This window comes from Chanodichthys erythropterus, chromosome 5 (assembly GCF_024489055.1).
Source record: "Chanodichthys erythropterus isolate Z2021 chromosome 5, ASM2448905v1, whole genome shotgun sequence".
In the NCBI taxonomy this organism is placed as follows: Eukaryota; Metazoa; Chordata; class Actinopteri; order Cypriniformes; family Xenocyprididae; genus Chanodichthys; species Chanodichthys erythropterus.
In genome coordinates this window covers 24,182,552-24,197,337 of record NC_090225.1, presented here as the reverse complement: position 1 = coordinate 24,197,337, position 14,786 = coordinate 24,182,552, and the positions used below count along the sequence as shown (strand labels likewise).

At 42.1% G+C, this 14,786-nt stretch overlaps 1 protein-coding gene across 4 annotated transcripts in view; it reads left to right on the top strand.

Moving 5' to 3' along the window:
* The window catches only part of LOC137020176 (microcephalin-like), a 143,654-nt gene that overhangs the window by 96,594 nt on the left and 32,274 nt on the right, over positions 1-14,786 (top strand). The window lies entirely within an intron of this gene.

The window sequence follows — 14,786 nt, the reverse complement described above, 5'->3', positions numbered from 1 at the left end:
ACACTCTTGATTAGCATGATGCTAACATAATTACCGTCCTGCTAGGATGTTTTTATCAAGATGCTAACATGATTAGCATGTTGCTAAGCATTATGCTAACACCCTTAGCATGCTGCTAGCATGTTTTTAGAAAGATGCTAATCATGTTAGCATTATACAAGCAACATGCTAACATGATTAGCATTTGTTGCTAGCATAATGCTAACACCCTTAAGATGCTGCTAAAGATGTTTTTAGAAAGATGCTAATCATGTTAAGATAATGCTAAGAACATGCTAACATGATTAGCATAATGCTAGCATGATGCTAGCATGATTACCATGTTGCTAAGCATGTTTTTAACAAGATGCTAACATAATTAGCATGTTTGCTAAAGCATGATGCTAACATGATTAAGATGCTACTAAAGCATGATGCTAACACAATTAGCATGTTACCAGCATGATGTAACACATTTTTACTAGTTTGTGTCATGTTTAAACCCTAAGCTAATCACTATTAGCATGTAGCTATTCACTGCTAGCATGTGTAGCATGTTGGAAGTTCAGTTTGCTAGCATGAGTCAAAAGAGCCAACCGCCATGTCTCTATGATGCTCTGATGCAGAGATATAGATCTTGCTAAACGGTTGCTAGGGTACTCTGTTTGGTTGCTAAGGAGTGGCTTGGCAGCTACCAATGATGATACTCCAAAGGCTGCTTGACAATATAAACCAACCCCCATGTCTTTATGATGTTCTGATGCAGAGATATAGATCTTGCAAAACGGTTGCTAGGGTACTCTGTTTGGTTGCTAGGGAGTGGCTTGGCAGCTGCTAGTAATGATAAACCAAAGGCTGCTTGCCAGTATAAATGATATAAACCAACCCCCATGCCTCTATGATATTCAGATTTGAAGATATCTGCCTATGCTTTGGGTTGCTAGGGTGCTTTAAATGGTTGCTAAGGCGTGGCTATGATGTCTTTAAGGTGATTTGTGATTGGCGGTTTGCTGCCTCCAGTCAAATGAGCCCACCCTCTTGTTTGTACGACACTTCTATCCAAAGATATTCATTTGACCTTTTTCAATGGAAGTCAATGGAACTTGTTGCTATGGTGCTCTATATGGTTGCTAGGGCGTGGCTTGATAGCTTCACAATGATCCTGAGAGACTGATTGGTTGCCTGAGTAAAATGGGCCCACCCCCTTGTCTCTATGACATTGTGATCCAGAGTTATGTTCAATACAAAATCCCTATGTAATTTCCCATAGTAGGAAAAACACAGTACTTCCTGGTTCATGGGCACGGCTTCACCATAGTATGTCTATGGGGCAACTTTGGGCAGCTCTTGCGCCCCAGGGGTACAACTTACACCCCATTTTGAGGTATGGTCTGAGAGAGCCTATCAGGCTCTTCAAACGTGGTAACCCACATGTTTCTATGAAATTCTCGTTAGGAGCTATTACTCATCAAAGTTTGTCCCAATGCAAAGTCTATGGGATTTTTTTCGCTACTTTTTCGCCCGCCGGACGAACATCGTACACCCGATCGCTTATAAAAGTCATAGCACACCTGTCCTCAATGAGCCGGTCGATTTGACACCTCATTCATGGGTCTATGACAAAAACTGCGGGAGGAGTAGCGCGCAGAAATTGTGTCCAGAAGAAGAAGAAGAAGAATAATAAGTATGCAGAAGAATAAGAATGGAGCTTTGCCTTTGGCAAGCACCATTAACTAGAATGTACATTTCCTGAAGAAAATGTGAATGGTGCTTGCAGTGGCAAAACTCGGCACTCTTGATTAGCATGATGCTAACATAATTACCGTCCTGCTAGGATGTTTTTATCAAGATGCTAACATGATTAGCATGTTGCTAAGCATTATGCTAACACCCTTAGCATGCTGCTAAGATGTTTTTAGAAAGATGCTAATCATGTTAGCATTATGCTAAGAACATGCTAACATGATTAGCATTTGTTGCTAAGCATAATGCTAACACCCTTAGCATGCTGCTAAAGATGTTTTTAGAAAGATGCTAATCATGTTAAGATAATGCTAAGCAACATGCTAACATGATTAGCATAATGCTAGCATGATGCTAAGATGATTACCATGTTGCTAAGATGTTTTTAACAAGATGCTAACATAATTAGCATGTTTGCTAAAGATGATGCTAACATGATTAGCATGCTACTAAAGCATGATGCTAACACAATTAAGATGTTACCAGCATGATGTAACACATTTTTACTAGTTTGTGTCATGTTTAAACCCTAAGCTAATCACTATTAGCATGTAGCTATTCACTGCTAGCATGTGTAGCATGTTGGAAGTTCAGTTTGCTAGCATGAGTCAAAAGAGCCAACAGCCATGTCTCTATGATGCTCTGATGCAGAGATATAGATCTTGCTAAACGGTTGCTAGGGTACTCTGGTTGGTTGCTAAGGAGTGGCTTGGCAGCTACCAATGATGATACTCCAAAGGCTGCTTGACAATATAAACCAACCCCCATGTCTTTATGATGTTCTGATGCAGAGATATAGATCTTGCAAAACGGTTGCTAGGGTACTCTGTTTGGTTGCTAGGGAGTGGCTTGGCAGCTGCTAGTAATGATAAACCAAAGGCTGCTTGCCAGTATAAATGATATAAACCAACCCCCATGCCTCTATGATATTCAGATTTGAAGATATCTGCCTATGCTTTGGGTTGCTAGGGTGCTTTAAATGGTTGCTAAGGCGTGGCTATGATGTCTTTAAGGTGATTTGTGATTGGCGGTTTGCTGCCTCCAGTCAAATGAGCCCACCCTCTTGTTTGTACGACACTTCTATCCAAAGATATTCATTTGATCTTTTTCAATGGAAGTCAATGGAACTTGTTGCTATGGTGCTCTATATGGTTGCTAGGGCGTGGCTTGATAGCTTCACAATGATCCTGAGACACTGATTGGTTGCCTGAGTAAAATGGGCCCACCCCCTTGTCTCTATGACATTGTGATCCAGAGTTATGTTCAATACAAAATCCCTATGTAATTTCCCATAGTAGGAAAAACACAGTACTTCCTGGTTCATGGGCACGGCTTCACCATAGTATGTCTATGGGGCAACTTTGGGCAGCTCTTGCGCCCCAGGGGTACAACTTACACCCCATTTTGAGGTATGGTCTGAGAGAGCCTATCAGGCTCTTCAAACGTGGTAACCCACATGTTTCTATGAAATTCTCGTTAGGAGCTATTACTCATCAAAGTTTGTCCCAATGCAAAGTCTATGGGATTTTTTTCGCTACTTTTTCGCCCGCCGGACGAACATCATACACCCGATCGCTTATAAAAGTCATAGCACACCTGTCCTCAATGAGCCGGTCGATTTGACACCTCATTCATGGGTCTATGACAAAAACTGCGGGAGGAGTAGCGCGCAGAAATTGTGTCCAGAAGAAGAAGAAGAAGAATAATAAGTATGCAGAAGAATAAGAATGGAGCTTTGCCTTTGGCAAGCACCATTAACTAGAATGTACATTTCCTGAAGAAAATGTGAATGGTGCTTGCAGTGGCAAAACTCGACACTCTTGATTAAGCATGATGCTAACATAATTACCGTCCTGCTAGGATGTTTTTATCAAGATGCTAACATGATTAGCATGTTGCAAGCATTATGCTAACACCCTTAGCATGCTGCTAGCATGTTTTTAGAAAGATGCTAATCATGTTAGCATTATGTTACAAGCAACATGCTAACATGATTAGCATTTGTTGCTAAAGCATAATGCTAACACCCTTAAGATGCTGCTAAAGATGTTTTTAGAAAGATGCTAATCATGTTAAGATAATCTAAAGCAACATGCTAACATGATTAGCATAATGCTAGCATGATGCTAGCATGATTACCATGTTGCTAAAGATGTTTTTAACAAGATGCTAACATAATTAAGATGTTTGCAAGATGATGCTAACATGATTAAGATGCTACTAAAGCATGATGCTAACACAATTAAGATGTTACCAGCATGATGTAACACATTTTTACTAGTTTGTGTCATGTTTAAACCCTAAGCTAATCACTATTAGCATGTAGCTATTCACTGCTAAAGCATGTGTAGCATGTTGGAAGTTCAGTTTGCTAGCATGAGTCAAAAGAGCCAACCGCCATGTCTCTATGATGCTCTGATGCAGAGATATAGATCTTGCTAAACGGTTGCTAGGGTACTCTGTTTGGTTGCTAAGGAGTGGCTTGGCAGCTACCAATGATGATACTCCAAAGGCTGCTTGACAATATAAACCAACCCCCATGTCTTTATGATGTTCTGATGCAGAGATATAGATCTTGCAAAACGGTTGCTAGGGTACTCTGTTTGGTTGCTAGGGAGTGGCTTGGCAGCTGCTAGTAATGATAAACCAAAGGCTGCTTGCCAGTATAAATGATATAAACCAACCCCCATGCCTCTATGATATTCAGATTTGAAGATATCTGCCTATGCTTTGGGTTGCTAGGGTGCTTTAAATGGTTGCTAAGGCGTGGCTATGATGTCTTTAAGGTGATTTGTGATTGGCGGTTTGCTGCCTCCAGTCAAATGAGCCCACCCTCTTGTTTGTACGACACTTCTATCCAAAGATATTCATTTGACCTTTTTCAATGGAAGTCAATGGAACTTGTTGCTATGGTGCTCTATATGGTTGCTAGGGCGTGGCTTGATAGCTTCACAATGATCCTGAGAGACTGATTGGTTGCCTGAGTAAAATGGGCCCACCCCCTTGTCTCTATGACATTGTGATCCAGAGTTATGTTCAATACAAAATCCCTATGTAATTTCCCATAGTAGGAAAAACACAGTACTTCCTGGTTCATGGGCACGGCTTCACCATAGTATGTCTATGGGGCAACTTTGGGCAGCTCTTGCGCCCCAGGGGTACAACTTACACCCCATTTTGAGGTATGGTCTGAGAGAGCCTATCAGGCTCTTCAAACGTGGTAACCCACATGTTTCTATGAAATTCTCGTTAGGAGCTATTACTCATCAAAGTTTGTCCCAATGCAAAGTCTATGGGATTTTTTTCGCTACTTTTTCGCCCGCCGGACGAACATCGTACACCCGATCGCTTATAAAAGTCATAGCACACCTGTCCTCAATGAGCCGGTCGATTTGACACCTCATTCATGGGTCTATGACAAAAACTGCGGGAGGAGTAGCGCGCAGAAATTGTGTCCAGAAGAAGAAGAAGAAGAATAATAAGTATGCAGAAGAATAAGAATGGAGCTTTGCCTTTGGCAAGCACCATTAACTAGAATGTACATTTCCTGAAGAAAATGTGAATGGTGCTTGCAGTGGCAAAATTCCGCACCCGGTTGCTAGGGTGCTGTAATTGGTTGCTAGGGTGTGGCCATGAAGTCACTACTTATTGGCAGCTTGATAGGCCGAGTCAAAAGAGCCCAGCCCCAAGTCTCTATGACCTTCTAAACCAAAGATATGATCTCACAGATTTGGCCCCCATGTTAAGTCTATGGGAGTTTTTTCAGCCGTTTTTTCGTCCGCTGTGCGAACATCGTACACCCGATCGCTTAGAAAAGTCATAGCACACCTCTCCTCAATAAGCCGGTCGATTTGACACCTCATTCGTGGGTCTACGACAAACGGTGCGGGACGAGTTACGCGCCAAAGTTTTGTTCAGGTGAATAGTAATTACAATACTAGAATGTACATTTCCTGAAGAAAATGTGAATGGTGCTTGCAGTGGCAAAACTCGGCACTCTTGATTAGCATGATGCTAACATAATTACCGTCCTGCTAGGATGTTTTTATCAAGATGCTAACATGATTAAGATGTTGCCGCATTATGCTAACACCCTTAGCATGCTGCTAGCATGTTTTTAGAAAGATGCTAATCATGTTAGCATTATACAAGCAACATGCTAACATGATTAGCATTTGTTGCTAGCATAATGCTAACACCCTTAAGATGCTGCTAAAGCATGTTTTTAGAAAGATGCTAATCATGTTAAGATAATGCTAAGCAACATGCTAACATGATTAGCATAATGCTAGCATGATGCTAGCATGATTACCATGTTGCTAAGATGTTTTTAACAAGATGCTAACATAATTAAGATGTTTGCTACAAGATGATGCTAACATGATTAAGATGTTACTAGCATGATGCTAACACAATTAGCATGTTACCAGCATGATGTAACACATTTTTACTAGTTTGTGTCATGTTTAAACCCTAAGCTAATCACTATTAGCATGTAGCTATTCACTGCTAGCATGTGTAGCATGTTGGAAGTTCAGTTTGCTAGCATGAGTCAAAAGAGCCAACCGCCATGTCTCTATGATGCTCTGATGCAGAGATATAGATCTTGCTAAACGGTTGCTAGGGTACTCTGTTTGGTTGCTAAGGAGTGGCTTGGCAGCTACCAATGATGATACTCCAAAGGCTGCTTGACAATATAAACCAACCCCCATGTCTTTATGATGTTCTGATGCAGAGATATAGATCTTGCAAAACGGTTGCTAGGGTACTCTGTTTGGTTGCTAGGGAGTGGCTTGGCAGCTGCTAGTAATGATAAACCAAAGGCTGCTTGCCAGTATAAATGATATAAACCAACCCCCATGCCTCTATGATATTCAGATTTGAAGATATCTGCCTATGCTTTGGGTTGCTAGGGTGCTTTAAATGGTTGCTAAGGCGTGGCTATGATGTCTTTAAGGTGATTTGTGATTGGCGGTTTGCTGCCTCCAGTCAAATGAGCCCACCCTCTTGTTTGTACGACACTTCTATCCAAAGATATTCATTTGACCTTTTTCAATGGAAGTCAATGGAACTTGTTGCTATGGTGCTCTATATGGTTGCTAGGGCGTGGCTTGATAGCTTCACAATGATCCTGAGAGACTGATTGGTTGCCTGAGTAAAATGGGCCCACCCCCTTGTCTCTATGACATTGTGATCCAGAGTTATGTTCAATACAAAATCCCTATGTAATTTCCCATAGTAGGAAAAACACAGTACTTCCTGGTTCATGGGCACGGCTTCACCATAGTATGTCTATGGGGCAACTTTGGGCAGCTCTTGCGCCCCAGGGGTACAACTTACACCCCATTTTGAGGTATGGTCTGAGAGAGCCTATCAGGCTCTTCAAACGTGGTAACCCACATGTTTCTATGAAATTCTCGTTAGGAGCTATTACTCATCAAAGTTTGTCCCAATGCAAAGTCTATGGGATTTTTTTCGCTACTTTTTCGCCCGCCGGACGAACATCGTACACCCGATCGCTTATAAAAGTCATAGCACACCTGTCCTCAATGAGCCGGTCGATTTGACACCTCATTCATGGGTCTATGACAAAAACTGCGGGAGGAGTAGCGCGCAGAAATTGTGTCCAGAAGAAGAAGAAGAAGAACTAGAATGTACATTTCCTGAAGAAAATGTGAATGGTGCTTGCAGTGGCAAAATTCGGCACCGGTTGCTAGGGTGCTGTAATTGGTTGCTAGGGCGTGGCTATGAAGTTGCTGTGTCACTACTTATTGGCTGGCCGAATCAAAAGAGCACAGCTCCAAGTCTCTATGACCTTCTGATCCAAAGATATGATCTCACAGATTTTGACCCAATGTTAAGTCTATGGGAGTTTTTTCAGCCAATTTTTTCGTATGCTGCGCGAACATCGTACACCCGATCACTTAGAAAAGTCATAGCACACCTCTCCTCAATAAGCCGGTCGATTTGACACCTCATTCATGGGTCTATGAAAAACGGTGCGGGACGAGTTACACGCCAAAGTTTTGTTCAGGTGAATAGTAATTACAATACTAGAATGTACATTTCCTGAAGAAAATGTGAATGGTGCTTGCAGTGGCAAAATTCCGCACCCTGTTGCTAGGGTGCTGTAATTGGTTGCTAGGGTGTGGCCATGAAGTCACTACTTATTGGCAGCTTGATAGGCCGAGTCAAAAGAGCCCAGCCCCAAGTCTCTATGACCTTCTAAACCAAAGATATGATCTCACAGATTTGGCCCCCATGTTAAGTCTATGGGAGTTTTTTCAGCCGTTTTTTCGTCCGCTGTGCGAACATCGTACACCCGATCGCTTAGAAAAGTCATAGCACACCTCTCCTCAATAAGCCGGTCGATTTGACACCTCATTCGTGGGTCTACGACAAACGGTGCGGGACGAGTTACGCGCCAAAGTTTTGTTCAGGTGAATAGTAATTACAATACTAGAATGTACATTTCCTGAAGAAAATGTGAATGGTGCTTGCAGTGGCAAAACTCGACACTCTTGATTAGCATGATGCTAACATAATTACCGTCCTGCTAGGATGTTTTTATCAAGATGCTAACATGATTAGCATGTTGCGCATTATGCTAACACCCTTAGCATGCTGCTAGCATGTTTTTAGAAAGATGCTAATCATGTTAGCATTATGCTAGCAACATGCTAACATGATTAGCATTTGTTGCTAGCAAGATAATGCTAACACCCTTAGCATGCTGCTAAGATGTTTTTAGAAAGATGCTAATCATGTTAAGATAATGCTAGCAACATGCTAACATGATTAGCATAATGTTAGCATGATGCTAGCATGATTACCATGTTGCTAAAGATGTTTTTAACAAGATGCTAACATAATTAAGATGTTTGCTAAAGATGATGCTAACATGATTAAGATGCTACTAAAGCATGATGCTAACACAATTAAGATGTTACCAGCATGATGTAACACATTTTTACTAGTTTGTGTCATGTTTAAACCCTAAGCTAATCACTATTAGCATGTAGCTATTCACTGCTAGCATGTGTAGCATGTTGGAAGTTCAGTTTGCTAGCATGAGTCAAAAGAGCCAACCGCCATGTCTCTATGATGCTCTGATGCAGAGATATAGATCTTGCTAAACGGTTGCTAGGGTACTCTGTTTGGTTGCTAAGGAGTGGCTTGGCAGCTACCAATGATGATACTCCAAAGGCTGCTTGACAATATAAACCAACCCCCATGTCTTTATGATGTTCTGATGCAGAGATATAGATCTTGCAAAACGGTTGCTAGGGTACTCTGTTTGGTTGCTAGGGAGTGGCTTGGCAGCTGCTAGTAATGATAAACCAAAGGCTGCTTGCCAGTATAAATGATATAAACCAACCCCCATGCCTCTATGATATTCAGATTTGAAGATATCTGCCTATGCTTTGGGTTGCTAGGGTGCTTTAAATGGTTGCTAAGGCGTGGCTATGATGTCTTTAAGGTGATTTGTGATTGGCGGTTTGCTGCCTCCAGTCAAATGAGCCCACCCTCTTGTTTGTACGACACTTCTATCCAAAGATATTCATTTGACCTTTTTCAATGGAAGTCAATGGAACTTGTTGCTATGGTGCTCTATATGGTTGCTAGGGCGTGGCTTGATAGCTTCACAATGATCCTGAGAGACTGATTGGTTGCCTGAGTAAAATGGGCCCACCCCTTGTCTCTATGACATTGTGATCCAGAGTTATGTTCAATACAAAATCCCTATGTAATTTCCCATAGTAGGAAAAACACAGTACTTCCTGGTTCATGGGCACGGCTTCACCATAGTATGTCTATGGGGCAACTTTGGGCAGCTCTTGCGCCCCAGGGGTACAACTTACACCCCATTTTGAGGTATGGTCTGAGAGAGCCTATCAGGCTCTTCAAACGTGGTAACCCACATGTTTCTATGAAATTCTCGTTAGGAGCTATTACTCATCAAAGTTTGTCCCAATGCAAAGTCTATGGGATTTTTTTCGCTACTTTTTCGCCCGCCGGACGAACATCGTACACCCGATCGCTTATAAAAGTCATAGCACACCTGTCCTCAATGAGCCGGTCGATTTGACACCTCATTCATGGGTCTATGACAAAAACTGCGGGAGGAGTAGCGCGCAGAAATTGTGTCCAGAAGAAGAAGAAGAAGAACTAGAATGTACATTTCCTGAAGAAAATGTGAATGGTGCTTGCAGTGGCAAAATTCAGAACCCGGTTGCTAGGGTGCTGTAATCGGTTACTAGGGCATGGCTATAAAGTCACTAGTTATTGGTTGCTTGATAGGCCGAGTCAAAAGAGCCCAGCCCCAAGTCTCTACGACCTTCTGATCCAAAGATATGATCTCACAGATTTGGCCCCCATGTTAAGTCTATGGGACATTTTTCAAACGATTTTTCGTCCGCTGTGCGAACATCGTACACCCGATCGCTTATAAAAGTCATAGCACACCTCTCCTCAATAAGCCGGTCGATTTGACACCTCATTCATGGGTCTACGACAAACGGTGCAGGACGAGTTACACGCCAAAGTTTTGTCTAGGTGAATAGTAATTACAATACTAGAATGTACATTTCCTAAAGAAAATGTGAATGGTGCTTGCAGTGGCAAAACACCGGACTCGGTTGCTAGGGTGCTGTAATTGGTTGCTAGGGCATGGCTATGAAGTTGCTGTGTCACTACTTATTGGCTGGCCGAATCAAAAGAGCCCAGCCCCAAGTCTCTACGAACTTCTGATCCAAAGATATGATCTCACAGATTTGGACCCCATGTTAAGTCTATGGGAGTTTTTTCAGCCATTTTTTTCGTACGCTGTGCGAACATCGTACACCCGATCGCTTAGAAAAGTCATAGCACACCTCTCCTCAATAAGCCGGTCGATTTGACACCTCATTTGTGGGTCTAGGACAAACGGTGCGGGACGAGTTACGCGCCAAAGTTTTGTTCAGGTGAATAGTAATTACAATACTAGAATGTACATTTCCTGAAGAAAATGTGAATGGTGCTTGCAGTGGCAAAATTCCGCACCCGGTTGCTAGGGTGCTGTAATTGGTTGCTAGGGTGTGGCCATGAAGTCACTACTTATTGGCAGCTTGATAGGCCGAGTCAAAAGAGCCCAGCCCCAAGTCTCTATGACCTTCTAAACCAAAGATATGATCTCACAGATTTGGCCCCCATGTTAAGTCTATGGGAGTTTTTTCAGCCGTTTTTTCGTCCGCTGTGCGAACATCGTACACCCGATCGCTTAGAAAAGTCATAGCACACCTCTCCTCAATAAGCCGGTCGATTTGACACCTCATTCGTGGGTCTACGACAAACGGTGCGGGACGAGTTACGCGCCAAAGTTTTGTTCAGGTGAATAGTAATTACAATACTAGAATGTACATTTCCTGAAGAAAATGTGAATGGTGCTTGCAGTGGCAAAACTCGACACTCTTGATTAGCATGATGCTAACATAATTACCGTCCTGCTAGGATGTTTTTATCAAGATGCTAACTTGATTATGATGTTGCTAGCATTATGCTAACTCCCTTAGCATGCGGCTAGCATGTTTTTAGAAAGATGCTAATCATGTTAGCATTATGCAAGCAACATGCTAACATGATTAGCATTTGTTGCTAGCATAATGCTAACACCCTTAGCATGCTGCAAGCATGTTTTTAGAAAGATGCTAATCATGTTAAGATAATGCTAGCAACATGCTAACATGATTAAGATAATGCTAGCATGATGCTAGCATGATTACCATGTTGCTAAGATGTTTTTAACAAGATGCTAACATAATTAAGATGTTTGCTAAGATGATGCTAACATGATTAGCATGCTACTAAAGCATGATGCTAACACAATTAGCATGTTACCAGCATGATGTAACACATTTTTACTAGTTTGTGTCATGTTTAAACCCTAAGCTAATCACTATTAGCATGTAGCTATTCACTGCTAGCATGTGTAGCATGTTGGAAGTTCAGTTTGCTAGCATGAGTCAAAAGAGCCAACCGCCATGTCTCTATGATGCTCTGATGCAGAGATATAGATCTTGCTAAACGGTTGCTAGGGTACTCTGTTTGGTTGCTAAGGAGTGGCTTGGCAGCTACCAATGATGATACTCCAAAGGCTGCTTGACAATATAAACCAACCCCCATGTCTTTATGATGTTCTGATGCAGAGATATAGATCTTGCAAAACGGTTGCTAGGGTACTCTGTTTGGTTGCTAGGGAGTGGCTTGGCAGCTGCTAGTAATGATAAACCAAAGGCTGCTTGCCAGTATAAATGATATAAACCAACCCCCATGCCTCTATGATATTCAGATTTGAAGATATCTGCCTATGCTTTGGGTTGCTAGGGTGCTTTAAATGGTTGCTAAGGCGTGGCTATGATGTCTTTAAGGTGATTTGTGATTGGCGGTTTGCTGCCTCCAGTCAAATGAGCCCACCCTCTTGTTTGTACGACACTTCTATCCAAAGATATTCATTTGACCTTTTTCAATGGAAGTCAATGGAACTTGTTGCTATGGTGCTCTATATGGTTGCTAGGGCGTGGCTTGATAGCTTCACAATGATCCTGAGAGACTGATTGGTTGCCTGAGTAAAATGGGCCCACCCCCTTGTCTCTATGACATTGTGATCCAGAGTTATGTTCAATACAAAATCCCTATGTAATTTCCCATAGTAGGAAAAACACAGTACTTCCTGGTTCATGGGCACGGCTTCACCATAGTATGTCTATGGGGCAACTTTGGGCAGCTCTTGCGCCCCAGGGGTACAACTTACACCCCATTTTGAGGTATGGTCTGAGAGAGCCTATCAGGCTCTTCAAACGTGGTAACCCACATGTTTCTATGAAATTCTCGTTAGGAGCTATTACTCATCAAAGTTTGTCCCAATGCAAAGTCTATGGGATTTTTTTCGCTACTTTTTCGCCCGCCGGACGAACATCGTACACCCGATCGCTTATAAAAGTCATAGCACACCTGTCCTCAATGAGCCGGTCGATTTGACACCTCATTCATGGGTCTATGACAAAAACTGCGGGAGGAGTAGCGCGCAGAAATTGTGTCCAGAAGAAGAAGAAGAAGAATAATAAGTATGCAGAAGAATAAGAATGGAGCTTTGCCTTTGGCAAGCACCATTAATAATAAGTATGCAGAAGAATAAGAATGGAGCTTTGCCTTTGGCAAGCACCATTAATAATAAGTATGCAGAAGAATAAGAATGGAGCTTTGCCTTTGGCAAGCACCATTAACTAGAATGTACATTTCCTGAAGAAAATGTGAATGGTGCTTGCAGTGGCAAAATTCCGCACCCGGTTGCTAGGGTGCTGTAATTGGTTGCTAGGGTGTGGCCATGAAGTCACTACTTATTGGCAGCTTGATAGGCCGAGTCAAAAGAGCCCAGCCCCAAGTCTCTATGACCTTCTAAACCAAAGATATGATCTCACAGATTTGGCCCCCATGTTAAGTCTATGGGAGTTTTTTCAGCCGTTTTTTCGTCCGCTGTGCGAACATCGTACACCCGATCGCTTAGAAAAGTCATAGCACACCTCTCCTCAATAAGCCGGTCGATTTGACACCTCATTCGTGGGTCTACGACAAACGGTGCGGGACGAGTTACGCGCCAAAGTTTTGTTCAGGTGAATAGTAATTACAATACTAGAATGTACATTTCCTGAAGAAAATGTGAATGGTGCTTGCAGTGGCAAAACTCGACACTCTTGATTAGCATGATGCTAACATAATTACCGTCCTGCTAGGATGTTTTTATCAAGATGCTAACATGATTAGCATGTTGCTAGCATTATGCTAACACCCTTAGCATGCTGCTAAAGCATGTTTTTAGAAAGATGCTAATCATGTTAGCATTATACAAGCAACATGCTAACATGATTAGCATTTGTTGCTAAGATAATGCTAACACCCTTAAGATGCTGCTAAAGCATGTTTTTAGAAAGATGCTAATCATGTTAAGATAATGCAAGAACATGCTAACATGATTAGCATAATGCTAGCATGATGCTAGCATGATTACCATGTTGCTAAGATGTTTTTAACAAGATGCTAACATAATTAGCATGTTTGCTAGCATGATGCTAACATGATTAAGATGCTACTAAGATGATGCTAACACAATTAAGATGTTACCAGCATGATGTAACACATTTTTACTAGTTTGTGTCATGTTTAAACCCTAAGCTAATCACTATTAGCATGTAGCTATTCACTGCTAGCATGTGTAGCATGTTGGAAGTTCAGTTTGCTAGCATGAGTCAAAAGAGCCAACCGCCATGTCTCTATGATGCTCTGATGCAGAGATATAGATCTTGCTAAACGGTTGCTAGGGTACTCTGTTTGGTTGCTAAGGAGTGGCTTGGCAGCTACCAATGATGATACTCCAAAGGCTGCTTGACAATATAAACCAACCCCCATGTCTTTATGATGTTCTGATGCAGAGATATAGATCTTGCAAAACGGTTGCTAGGGTACTCTGTTTGGTTGCTAGGGAGTGGCTTGGCAGCTGCTAGTAATGATAAACCAAAGGCTGCTTGCCAGTATAAATGATATAAACCAACCCCCATGCCTCTATGATATTCAGATTTGAAGATATCTGCCTATGCTTTGGGTTGCTAGGGTGCTTTAAATGGTTGCTAAGGCGTGGCTATGATGTCTTTAAGGTGATTTGTGATTGGCGGTTTGCTGCCTCCAGTCAAATGAGCCCACCCTCTTGTTTGTACGACACTTCTATCCAAAGATATTCATTTGACCTTTTTCAATGGAAGTCAATGGAACTTGTTGCTATGGTGCTCTATATGGTTGCTAGGGCGTGGCTTGATAGCTTCACAATGATCCTGAGAGACTGATTGGTTGCCTGAGTAAAATGGGCCCACCCCCTTGTCTCTATGACATTGTGATCCAGAGTTATGTTCAATACAAAATCCCTATGTAATTTCCCATAGTAGGAAAAACACAGTACTTCCTGGTTCATGGGCACGGCTTCACCATAGTATGTCTATGGGGCAACTTTGGGCAGCTCTTGCGCCCCAGGGGTACAA